Raw genomic sequence first — 13,087 nt, 5'->3', positions numbered from 1 at the left:
TGCAATCTGTACATATTTGGGAAATCTTTTTAAGGAACTGACTTGGCAGAGAAGCAGGTGTCTGTTTGCCTGTCTTCCCATGCCTCTGCTGTTACCAGACATTCAGGTGGCTGGAGCCCAAGTCACCACTTGGTGACCATGAGCCAACTTTGAGATGCACTTTTTTTTTAATGTTTTTTTTTTTTAATTTATTTCTGAGGGAGAGAGAGAGAGAGAGAGAGAGACAGCATGAGCAGGGGAGGGTCAGAGACAAAGGGAGACACAGAATCTGAAACAGGCTCCAGGCTCTGAGCTAGCTGTCAGCACAGAGCCCGACACAGGGCTCGAACCCACGAACCATGAGATCATGACCTGAGCTGAAGTCGGATGCTTAACCGACTGAGCCACCCAGGCGCCCCTTGAGATACACTTTGAGAAGCCATGCACTCTGGAAGGTGGAGTGGAGAGAGGGGCAGAGCTGGGGCTCTGATAGGCATGGAGCTACCCCTCCACCATGAGACTGCCTGATTCTTGGACATTTCTTGTTTCTCGATCTTGCTTTTTCCTTTTTAAAAATGAATAGATGTTACTTTTTGAGCAGTTTGGCCTTACAGAAGAACCAAGCCGAAAGTACAGACTTCCCAGATATGCCCTCCCCCACAGTTTCCCCTGTTAGTAACATCTTGCATTAGTGAGGTACATTTGTAACAATTGATGAGCTATCACTATATTATTATTAATTCAAACTCATCATTTATGTTAGCATTCACTCTTGATGTTAGACAGCCTATAGGTTTTGACATATATATAATGACTTGTGTCTGCCATCATAGCATCACACAGAGAAGTTTCACTGCCCTAAAAGCTCCCCCTAACCCCTTTTTAGGGATGGGTAGATGCTTAAAGACCATTGATCTTTTTATTGTTTTGCTCTAGTTTCGCCTTTTCCAGAATGCCACATAGCTGGAATCACCTGGCCTTATCCATTGGCTTCTTTCACTTATAAATGTATATTTAAGGTTTCTTCATATCTTTCTTGATAGCTCATTTCTTTTTGGCGCTGAATGATCATCTCTCGCCTGGATGTACCACAGTTTATTTATCCATTCACCTACTGAAGGACGTCTTGGTGGCTTCCAAGTTTTCCCAATTATGAATAAAGCTTCTATAAACATCCATGTGCAGATTTTTGTGTGGACATAAGTTTTCAGTTCCTTTGGGTAAATACCAAAGAACGTGATTGCTGGATCACATGGGAAGGGTATGTTTAGTTCTGTAAGAATCCGCCAACCTGTCTTCCAAAGTGGCTGTACCAACTTTTTTTTTTAATGTGAGAGAAAATCCCTATCATTTTTGAAGCCACTGCAGTTTGGGTCTCTGTTATTTGCAGCTGAATGCAATTCCTCACTGATATAGTGGGCAGGTACCTGCTGAGCGCTGATGACCCGGACAGAAAGCTTCTACCAACACACAGCGTGCCACCTCAGCCAAAAAGCCAGTAGTAACAGCACCTCTAGCCATGTGTTATTTTCCATTGACATTTCTACTTTTTCATGAGAAGGTCAGGAGAGACCGCCAAGTGCATAACAAATCCATGGCTCTCTCCTATTCTAGCTCTCTCTATTAGCATTAGCAATACAAGAAAAGATTCCAGTTTGTCTGGGCTTGTTACTTCTGTCTTGTTAAGGAGTTTTCAAGTGTTTCCTTCTTCTGGTGGGTGCTTACAAACCATTTGCTTAATAATCCATTCCACATGTCTTGTGGCATTTCTCTGGTCCTTCATAATCTCACCAAGATTAAGGATAGTGGTTTAACAGTTGAGTCTACAAATCTTTTTGTAGTTGGAATCCTCAGATGCTGAAGTGAGCAAATATTCCCCACTATGATTATCCAGTAATCAAAATCATTTTAGCAACTTGATTTGGCTTCATGCTGTGCAATATCTGTGTTCTGGGGGAGCTATATATACATCACATTGTTATAAATTAATTCCTGCTTTAAGTGAATGGGGAGAACTTGTCACAGAAGAGGATACTTCAGTGAATCTTTCTATAAAGCAAATAATTCTACTATCTGAATAATCCCCCTCTAATTTAGTTCTCTATGAATATGAGATGTTCAAATATTGAGGGGTGTTTTTTACATATGGAGATTATAGCTGAACATTGGATTATATTAAATTCCTTTTTTCTCTTTCACATTTATTTTCATGGTCATTTGTTGGCATCACCAGGAAAGGCACTAAATTTTAGAAAGATAACGAAAAAAAACTGCATTGCTAGAGGTTGTCTTGTCCATCCAGAAGCAGATCTTGTTTGGTGTTGAGGAATCCTATAGCCTCCTTAAATGTCCACCTTCAGTGGTATTTAGTAATGACTTGCTTATATGGCCTTGGGCAAATCATTGATTATAGAAGTTCTCTGGGTCTCAGTTTCTTCATGTGTAATATGGGAATGATAGAGCTAGAGTAAGAATCAAATGAGATAACTAACATAGACTGCTGTGATGGTTAATTTAAGGTATCCACTCCAGTTGGCTAAGGGACGCTCAGAGAGCTGGTGAAACATTACTTCTGGGTGTACCTGTGAGAGTGTCCCCAGAAAAGAGTAGCATTTAATCTAGTAGACTGAGTAAAAATGATCCTCACCAATGTGGGAGGGCATGATCCAATCTGCTAAGGGCTTGAAGAGAATAAAAAGGCAGAGGAATGGAGAATTCTGTCTCTGCTTGAGCTTAGACATCCCTCTTCTCCTATCTTTGGACATCAGTTTTCCTACTTCTCAGACCTTCAGACTTGGGCTGAATTATACCTCTGGGTTTCCTGGATCTCTAGCTTATAGGGCACATATCCTGGGACTTTTCAGTCTCCATAATTGTGTGAGCCAATTCCTATAAGAAATCTCTTTGTCTCTCTCCCGCTGTGTGTGTATATCATATATATAACATATATGTACATACATGTGTATCTATACCTATGTATATTCTCTCCATGTATGTATTTTTATGTGTGTGTATATGTATGTGTGTATATGTGTGTATACACACACACACACACAACACACACACACAATTGGTTCTGTTTCTCTAGAGAGCCCTGATACAGCATGAGTGCTGACCACACACTATATGTTTAGTCACTGTCAGCTATTATAATTGCTGTTAGTAGAAGTGTTTAATAGTGGTGGGATTAGATAGGCCCTCCCCTTCAAAGATAACTATGACCACCTCACACCCACTAGGATGGCCACTATCAAAGAGAAAAAAAAACCCAGATGTTTTAAAAAAAACTTTTTTAATGTTTATTTATTTTTGAGAGGGATAGAGAGAGCACACCAGAGTCGGGGTGGGCAGAGAGAGTGGGGGACAGAGGATCTGAAGCGGGCTCTGTGTTGACAGCAGTGAGCCCGTCCCAGGGCTCAAACTCATAAACCATGAGATCATGACCTGAGCCAGTCTGATGTCTAACCAACTGAGCCACACAGGTGCCCCAAACAGCAAATGCTTTTTAATAAATGTTGGCAAGAATGTGGAGAAATTGTAATCCTTATGCACTGTTGGTGGGAAAGTAAAGTGGTGCAGTGGCTATAAAAAAAATGGCATGGTGGGTGCCAAAAAACTAAAAATAGAATTACCATATGATCCAGCAATCCCACTTCTGGGTATATGCCCCAAAGAACTGAAAGTAAGGACTCAAAGAGATTATTTGTATACCCGTGCTCATCACAATGCTATTCACGAAAGCCAAAAGGTGGAAGCAATCCAACTGGCCATCACTGTAGGAGTGGATAAGCAAAATGTAGTATATACACACAATGGAATATTATTCAGCTTTAAAAAGGAAGAAAACTCTGCATAGGTTGCAACATAAATGAGCCTTGAGGACGTTATGCCAAGTGGAATAAGCCAGTCATAGAAGGACAAATACTGCATGTTTCCACATATATAAGTCCTCTAGCGTAGTTAAATTCATGGGGGCAGAAAGCAAAGTGATGATTACCAGAGGTTGGAAGGAATGAGGAGTTCTTATTTAATGGGTATAGAGTTCCCATTTGGCAAAATGAAGAGTTCTAAGGATAGATACTGTTCACACAACAATGTGAATGTACTTAGTACCACTGAATTTTACATATAAAAATAGTTAAGGTGGTACATTTTATGTTGTATGTATTTTACCATCATTTTTAAAAACTAAAAAAAATTGGGGCACCTGGGTGGCTCAGTCGGTTGAGCGTGAGACTTCAGCCCAGGTCATGATCTCGTGGTTCATGGGTTCAAATCCCATGTCAGGCTCTGTGCTGACAGATTCAGATTCTGTGTCTCCCTCTCTCTCTGCCCCTCCCCTGCTCGTTCTCTGTCTCTCTCTCTCTCAAAAATAAATCAACATTAAAACAATTTTTTTAATTTAAAAAATGGAGGGGGAAAAGCCCTGTAATTCCATAATTGGGGTTTTTCTATAACTAGGAAATGGGAATATATCAGGTGGAAGGAGAAAGCAGGGAATGGGGAAGTGGACCATGAGGAGAGCCTGGAATATTCTTTGGGGGAAATGAACGCCTCCCACAGCTGACAGGCGGATTGCTCAGGGCCTGCTTGCATTTCACAAGTCTCCTTGAAGCTAATTCCATGGCCCACTGGCTTCACGAAGCACAGCATAGGTTAAGACCTGCATCTGGATAACTATAGCTTCCAGAGCGAGGCCCTGCCCAAGAGGCTGGCATGTAAAAATTACAACTCAATTGAGAGCAAAAGAAGAGTTCACTAGTGCTGGCTTAGTAATTAAATTACAAGGTGATTATTAGTCTGCTCAGGCAAAAATATTACATCTCAGTACTTTAAGTAGCCTAAAACTAAAACTCCTCCCAGGGAAAAAAAAGAAAAAGAAAAAGAAACTAACTAAATTAATGCCATTTTCTACCAATTACAGATGCCCTCCAGTGACTATCAGGTTGCCATGGCAACATGCCCGCTGAAAGGGTATGTTTGATAAGACCTGAGATAAAGTATTTCAGAAAGGGAACATTTCACATCTTATCTCTGTGTCAGACTAAAATTTTTTCCAGGATGGGGGACAGGTCCACTGTCCCCAGCCAGTCTGCCCATCTTTCTTCTGTGGCCGGTCTGAGGCTCCAGACTGGTCAGCCCTGCAGGGAGAAGGGCATCCGCAACATCTTCCCATAGAGTTCCCTTCCCCTGGGATGGCCTCCAATTCAATGTCAGCCAAATGGCGTCTTTCCGTGTTTTTCTGAAAACCCCCTCTGCTGTCTCCTCCAAGACTTCCCTGATGAACTGGCAGTCCAGTGATCTCTAGACCAGATTCAATTCCATTGCTTAGCTCTGTCCATTTTAGGTTTTACACAAGTTCTTTTACAAATTCAGCAGAGTCCCTATTTTGGCTTAAGATGGAACAAAATAAATCAAAGGGTGTCTTATACTCTTTATTCAAGTATCAAACTTGATCAAAATCAGTCCACTCCTGGGAAGGTGGTCATGGCCAATAATGCTGCAAACCATACTAATAACCTCAGATGTATTCCAGAACAGTTGCTGATAGAGCACAATGTGTCAATGGGATCCGATGTTGGATGCGCCAGATGAGGTCTATTTAAGGAAACTGTAGTTATTCCTTTTGTACAAGGAATAATCATCTCATAAAGTGTCTTTTGTGTAAACTCCTATTTTCATGTATTAGGTATATTTTAGAATTTAAAAAGCTGTCTCAAATCTTCTCTGGAAAGAGTGGAGTATAAACAAATTTGATAATCAATTTTGTCAAAACAGGAAAAGAAGTGGGGCGTGTGCATTTGTGTCTCCACATGGGTGAGATGGGAACAGAATGTCTGTTTCTAGGGCATCCAGAAGACTCCTTATTTCCCTGCTCTGCTGACAGTGAAGGGAGGCTTATGGGGGTCGTGGATGAAGCCAGAATGAAACCCAGGGTCTGGGGCATCCTCCACTCAAAACCAAAATCTAATATGGGACTCCTGGGTGGCTCAGTCAGTTAAGCAGCCGACTTCCACTCAAGTCATGATCTCGCAGTTCATGAGTCCCAGTTCCAAGTCGGGCTCTGTGCTGACAGCTCAGAGCCTGGAGCTTTTTTCTGATTCTGTGTCTCCTCTCTCAGCCCTCTCTGTTCCCTCTTTCTCTCTCAAAAATCAATAAACATTAAAAGAACAAAATCTGACTGCACTCCTGAGGGTCATAGAACAAAGTCCAAATTGATCAGATCACAGAGCCTGATGCAGGGCTCAAACTCACGAACTGTGAAATCATGACCTGAGCCAAAGTCAGATGCTTAATGACAGCCACCCAGGTGCCCTTATTTCCCATTTGGTAAAGGACACAGAAGCTCAGTGCACTGGAGCTGTCCAAGGCTGTCACCTGGCTATAAAAGGTGGCAGCAAGAAACCAACTCTGGTCTTGCCTCTGGTCTGCCTCCTGGGTCCAGGCTCAAACCAGCTCCACATTATTAACCTCCTGGACCTTCTCCTTCCTTCCCTTTACTCACTTCTGCCCTCCACGTGTTCATTCCCACTCACGAATCCCATGCCGGCTGCCTTCCCACACCCTTCTCATGCAAATCACACTCAGGCCTCAAAGGCAGACTCAGGTCCCACAGCTAGTCTCCCCTGACAGTCCTGTGAAGACTGTCCCTTTCCATGAACGATCATTCCATCTGTATTGTATACCTGGCATGTTTTGGGTTTTAAAAATCACACCACCATTTTTGTTTGAAATGTGTCTTTCCTTCCGAACGAAACTGTGGGGTCCCGTAAGCCAAGTTTAACGTGCATTACTGTGTGTGCTTGCCATCCATGATATCTAACTTAGAGCAAATACATTATATAGGCACATAATAAACACTTGGGTAAAAAAGAGGCCATTTAAGTTATTTTTCAAGTGGTGTCTATAAAGACTTTTTAATAACATGGAAAATGTGTGTTTTAAATTTTATTAAATGGCTAAAACTGGATGTGAGAATGCATAAGCAATGCAGTCTCAACTATTATAATTATACATAGCAAATCAACTGTTTAAAATACAAACTATAAAAACTACTGGGGTAATAAATAAGTCAAGGAAGGAATTTGGTTTTAACTGACTGCATCTTCATTATTTCCTGCAATCATTTTATTATTGACAAATTGGGAAACGTGACAAACATTTAAAATCCAAGATAGGGAAAAAAATAAAATAAAATCCAAGATATGGTATGTGTCTCAAAATGAGCCACTGGGGTGCCAGAAGAAAGTATTGTGAAATTTATTGATATTCACTTTTATATTAAATATGGGCAAGAAATATATAATCTCTCTAAGAGCAAAAAGCCTTTTGAATCATTAATCTTAAAATTTTTTATTACTGAAAAATACCTATTTTATCTTTATGGGGAAGTGGGTGGGGGGGATGGGTGAAATAGGTGAAGGAAATCAAGAGTATGCTTATCATGATGGGCACTGAGTAATGTATACGATTGTTGAATCACTATAGTGTACACCTGAAACTAATATAACACTGTATGTTAACTATACTGGAATTAAAATTAAACACTTAAGGGGTGCCTGGGTGGCTCAGTCAGTTAAGCATCTGACTCTTGGCTCAGGTTGTGATCTTGAGGTTTGTGGACTGGAGCCCTGCATCTGGCTCCATGCTGACAGCACAGAGCCTGCTTAGGATTCCCAGTCTCTCTCTCTCTCCCTTTCTTTCCTTCTCTTTCTCTCTCTCTCCCTCTCTCTCTCCTTCTCTAAATAAATACTTCAAATGTATTTTAAATTATTTATTTAAATTTAGAATCTATTTTAGTAAATATAATAGCTAGTTAGCTAGATACCTGACAAACATACATTATAGATGAAAAAATATCTTTTGACTGAGGAGGTATATGAACAAAGATCATTCTTCTAAGGCATAGAATCATTTGGGGCATCAGATGTATATGAACAAATACACACATAGCTCTGAGGTCTCAGTTTAAAAGAAAAATACACCTCATTATAAATGCAGCAGTGAGAAAGGATGATGTTTCCTACAATTGGGGTAGAGGTACTCTCTGAAGACTTAGGGAAGGTGGATCCAGATGTTCCAGATGAAGGGGCATGGCTAATCTCCTTGGCTCTGAGGTCCACAGCCCGGCATGGACCACCAACTACCTGCTGGCTGTATGCTCCCACCCACCCCTGCAATTTACATCATCCATCCTCCGTTCCTTCTACTGTAAAAGTCGCCATGTCGAAGAAATGAGGCAAAATGCTTCTTTGTTGCCTGGCAAATAGTAATTACTCGATTAATACATTGGCTATTGTTCTTTGAAAAGGGAGAGTTAGGGACTGTGGAAGGTTCAGGGCCAAACTATTCTGCAGATATTTCAGAATAAGATTTAGGAGACAGGAATTATAAACTTGTCGAAGAGGGAGACATCTAGGATAGAAAAGGGAAGGGCATCGTCAGGAGGGGGATTTCCCAGAGACAGGGATCTCATTGGCCATAACTCAGATCCTCACTCTCAGACTGTTCTAGATGTGGGTCTTTAGATAAGGAATATCAGCAACCCACTCAACCCAGCACAAATGAAAGGGAATTACTATAAGGACACAAAGACATTGGGAATCTGAAAGAGGTATAGTAGACTGTGAATCAGAAAACCAGGAACTGAGGTGATGCTAGACATCTGTCTCTCTCTTTCCTTTTCCACCAACCCCTGCTTTCTCATTTTGCACCTGGCCCAGCAAGGCTACAAGTGGGACAAGAAGGGGGCACCTAATGAGCAGAGGTCTCTCAGCCTTTTCCTGCAGACTCTTGCAAGAGGGAATCTGATTGGCTCAGTTCATTCCCCGGAGCCTGGACCACTGAAATCCAGGCCTAGCCAATGGCCTTGCAGTCCCTTGGATCAAGTGTATACCTTTGATCCGAGACACCTGGCTGCCCCCCTGGCATGGTTTTTCCAGAGTGTAGCCTGACAATGAAACTTATTTATTGTAGAGATGTAGGGGTATATCATTGCCCAGGTCTTCATCATGCACAAGGTCATCATGTGGATCAGGAACTCATACCTATGAGGTCTGACCTGGAACTCTGAGGGGCTTGGGGAATGCCTGACAACTCTTGTCTTATGGTCCCTCATGGGGTTCAGGGCTTTGGTTAATGGATACTACAAACCCCTCCTGTTATACTGGAATTAAATAGCTCAAAATTCATCCTGTTTTTTTGTTTTTTTGTTTTTTTTTTTTACTTTATAGCTACTTTTATAAGATGGACTGCAAACTTCTTGAAGGTATCACTTCACGTTTGGAAATAACCTTCAAGATGGTAGAGTCCAGTCTTCCCATGTTACACGTGTGGCAAGTAGGCCCAGAGGAGAGAAACATCACACAGCTGGATAGGGTCACATGCTTAGTACCTTGTGCTCCTTGCCATGCCTTCTACGGGGCATGCTCCCAATAAGTATCCCTCAATATAGTTCTTATTTAGCATTTTGCCTTTTATGAGCTCAGTCGTTCCCTATTGATACCCTTCCTTCACCACCAACTCGAGCCCTAAGAGGATCACTTTTCAACTGCCTTTCAGATGTTGGTCTTTGGGATGGTGTAGTGGAAGCTGGGATGAGGCGTGGGTGAAATATAACCCGGTTCTATCAAGCCATCATCTCTTCAGGCCAACACCACAGTAACAGAGCACAGACGCTAGGCTGGTAACTTCCTTCTGTGGGGCCAGTGGCCATCACCCTGACACATGATGAACCTAGTCTAGTTTCCACCTAAAGACATATTTTCTGCAGCATCTCCAAGGCCGATGCTACACAACAGGGATTTGGGCCACTGGTGACCTCCTCCCTGCCCGACTTCCTTTCCTTCCAGAAGCCTCCTCTGACCATGCCAGCCTACCAGGAAGCCTTGCTCACTTCAAATCCATGCAGTGTAGCACTTTGTCACCTTTCCTGATATCACAGGGGTGCTAGCCTGGTCTCCTCAGCTCCTGAAGGCAGGTAACTTTTCACCTCCACCCTACACTCTGGTAGGCACCCACTAGGTCTTCAGTAAATGTATTGACTGACAGAGGAAAGGCTGGTAGGCAAGTAGAAGGAGAAAGAATGAGAAGAAAGGAAACTATTTCTTTTTGCTAGTGTCTTAAGCAAATGTGAATTAGGAAAAGCAACTGCCTAAACCAGAGAGAATCCTTCTGACTTTTAATGTCTAGGCTACGTGGTGACAAGTCAAACAAAGGCACCTTCTTGGCAACTCAGATCTGCTGCAATGAAACCCACTCCAGTGCCCTTTCATGAACTCTGTACCCCGCAGCTGCTCTGACCTAAGTCTGCAGGTTGGGCATGAGATCAACTACAGAGCAGAGAAGGTAGGACCACATAAGCCCCAGGCTTCTCATTTGGGAAACGTTGGTCTGAGGGTCCTACAGAGCCTTCCTCTCAGAGACCCCCATGCCGTCCTGGACTCTGTCATCAGAGGTCCTTTCAGAGAGCCCTTGATAAGAAGACAAACACGTAGGTGCTAGAGGAGCAAATAGAAGGCTATCTTATCCTATGTTAAGGAATGCTAATCAGACTGGAGGTAAAGCAGAGATCCAGGCTCAGTTGACCTAGGGAACAGGAGGGAGTGCTGATAGGCAGGGGAGAAGTGATGCGGGAGCCCAGCACCCTGCCCACAGAAGGCACCTCAGTGGGGTGACACACTATAGGGGTTCCTTGGGCAGCAGGGTGGGAAGGTGAGGGTGAGGAGAGCTAGGCCAGTGGGGGTGAGGACTAGAATAGCAGCAGAAGGTTCCTTGAAGACAAACCTAACCTATTTCATGCGTGAAGATGAGTCACCCCCCTGGAATCTTTCCTGCAGCACCAGCTCTGTTGGCCTGACTCCACAGAAAGAAAAATTCAGGGATCCTTCTCCTGTCCCAGAAAGCACCTGGGACGAGGAAGGGAATTAGCTGTCACAGAGCGCTTGCTAAGTGGCAGTGTCAACTGAAACCCATGATCACCATTGGTTCTCAGAAGGCCATGAATGGTTGTTGAATAAACTATCCAAGGTCGCCACTTGGAGGTTAGGTAAGCTTTCCAAGGTCACAGATCCAGGAAGTGCCATGCCTGAGATGCAAACCCAGGGGCCAAGCTGACTCTTGAGTCTGTGTTGTCCCTACTGGCCATCCCACGCCAGGCACGCCCCCACAGACCCAGTGTGTACTCTCCACAAATGTTTTGCATTCTGCACATTTCTCAGCCTCTCCTCACCTCTGGGGACAGATCCAGTTCTCTCACCTCTGTGGATGTGATTTAAAGCAAAGGCAAAACCAAGACCCAGACCATTCCATTCTTGTTTCTTTGCCGGTGGCATGCGTATCACATGAAATAGCATTGAGCCCCTAAGGTAGGTAAATGGGAATTTGCTGAGTGGGTAGACTCTTGTACTGTTTCATATTTTGTAAACTTAGGAAATCATCGGATGTTGCAGCATAAAAATAACACACTGCTTGAACCAATGAGGCATACATGCTAAGAGGGACAAACCAGTGGAAGAGTCAGGTGTGTCTAAACATGTTTCTTTGGCGGGGGTAGGGGGGTGGTGGTGGGGATGAGGAGGGGCTGGACCTGGTGCCTGGACAGCTGGCTTCTATATCCCCTCTGCTTCCAACCAAGCTGTGACTGTGGACCTGCGGTCTTCTCCTAGGGGGGTGGGGAGGACACGCCCCCATACCCTTTGGTACAAGGATCAAATGAGCTGCTCTGTTGGGAATCACTGTGGATGTGCTTTGCTTTCTTTCCATTGCTTGACTCATGCTGAGCTTCAGGCCTGGAAGATGTGCTCTCCACTCAAAACGAAATCTCACTCACCCTTTCAAGGCCTACTTCGAGCCTCACCTCCAGTGAGAAGCCATCCCAGGCTCCTTCTGCCCTCTAGACTTACCCCCCATTTCTGCCCCCTCCTCCTGCCCTCTCTGCCTTGCCAAACTGCTGGGACTTTCAGAATTGGCTTTTCTCTCTCTCATCTGGGGTCTTTGTACCCTTGTAGCTTTTCTCAGATGCCTACCCCTTCCTTTGCCTTTGTTTAAAATCTCCTGGAAGCCTTCTCCTACTCCCCATCGTGCTCCTGCTTAGGGTTCCCTAGCACTTTATGCTTATCCCTATGTTAAGTGTTGTCTTATTCCCCATACTTTCATTGACTGTGGTCCTTACACTAGACTTTGAGCTCCTTGACGGCAGGGACTAAGGAAGGGTCTTACTTGTCTTGGCATTCCCAGACATGTCCCATCTGTGGAAAGCGCTCACCAAATGTTATATGAATTAACAAATGGATTCCCAGTGCATTATACTGTGTCACAGTTCCTCAGATGAGTTTATAAGCTCCTTGCCTGGAGGAGTGTGCAGCATCCTGCATTTCTCATGAAGGCCTCTCTGTCCCAACCTCGGTGCCTGGCACCTAGTAGGTACTAAGAAAACACTGGTGATTTGGTTAAGTGATTACTGAATTATCCACTGCACTGAATTCTCCCAGCCACTAGATTCCCCATTGCAACCCTTAGCATGGCCAATGGAAAATTAATCGGTTGCAAAGTGCATATCTAATTACAACAACTCGCCCCTGCCACAGAGATGTTCAAATGTTAATTATAACGTATGCATCTCAATAACAGACGTTAGCATTTAATGCGGCATTAATAACGCCGCTTGGACCGCCCAGTGCATACACAAAGCTTCCTTTTATTTGCCATTAGGACAGACTTTGCACTTTTAGTACGGAAGTCCTCTTCCTTAAAGCGTTCCTGCCCCTGAAATGAAATGTTTCCCTTGCAAGCCTGGACCGCGCCTAAGCCCCCCGTTCCCGCAGCACAGAGGTCGCCACTCAGGGCCCTGGCACCGCTGCGGGGAGGGAGCGCTGGCCGGTGGGTTTCGGCGAAGCCAGGCTCTTCTGTCTCGGCTGTCTCGGCGGCATCCCCGGGGTCCCGGCGGTGCCCCGCTCTCCAGGGCCCGCCATCCCGGGAAAGAAAGGCGAACTACATTACCCAGCAGCCCTCCTGCCGCCCTCTTTCCTTTCAAGTCTTTGCACGTGGCCGGAGGGGAGGGAGGGGCCGGGACGTCACTCTCCTACATTCTCTTTCCCTGTGTCAGAGT

The sequence above is a fragment of the Crocuta crocuta genome, unplaced genomic scaffold (genome assembly GCF_008692635.1).
Source record: "Crocuta crocuta isolate KB4526 unplaced genomic scaffold, BGI_CrCroc_1.0 scaffold36, whole genome shotgun sequence".
In the NCBI taxonomy this organism is placed as follows: domain Eukaryota; kingdom Metazoa; phylum Chordata; class Mammalia; order Carnivora; family Hyaenidae; genus Crocuta; species Crocuta crocuta.
This window is presented reverse-complemented; position numbering follows the sequence as displayed.